This window comes from Penaeus monodon, chromosome 25 (assembly GCF_015228065.2).
Source record: "Penaeus monodon isolate SGIC_2016 chromosome 25, NSTDA_Pmon_1, whole genome shotgun sequence".
NCBI classification, from domain to species: Eukaryota; Metazoa; Arthropoda; class Malacostraca; order Decapoda; family Penaeidae; genus Penaeus; species Penaeus monodon.
In genome coordinates, this window is record NC_051410.1 from 38908046 (window position 1) to 38908270 (window position 225).

Here is a 225-nt window from a genome sequence, read left to right on the forward strand (position 1 = left end):
AGCAGCAGCATCATTTGTATGGTGGAACTTTTAGGCAATGGAACATACAGTGAAGGAAAAATATCATTTTTTTCTTAAATGATATCAGTAATGTTAATGGGTTACTGGTCAGCACCAAATGAATCATCATCGTCAGTGATCTTAGCTCAGTTTTAGGTGAAATAGATATATCTTGAATAATCAATTTCCCGACGCCAGTGCCTTTTGAACAAATCCATGTCTTTG

The 225-nt window shown here is 35.6% G+C and overlaps 1 protein-coding gene across 3 annotated transcripts in view; it reads left to right on the forward strand.

Annotated features, from left to right (window-relative positions):
- The window catches only part of LOC119589235 (sodium- and chloride-dependent glycine transporter 1-like), a 63016-nt gene that overhangs the window by 60259 nt on the left and 2532 nt on the right, over window positions 1-225 (forward strand). The window lies entirely within an intron of this gene.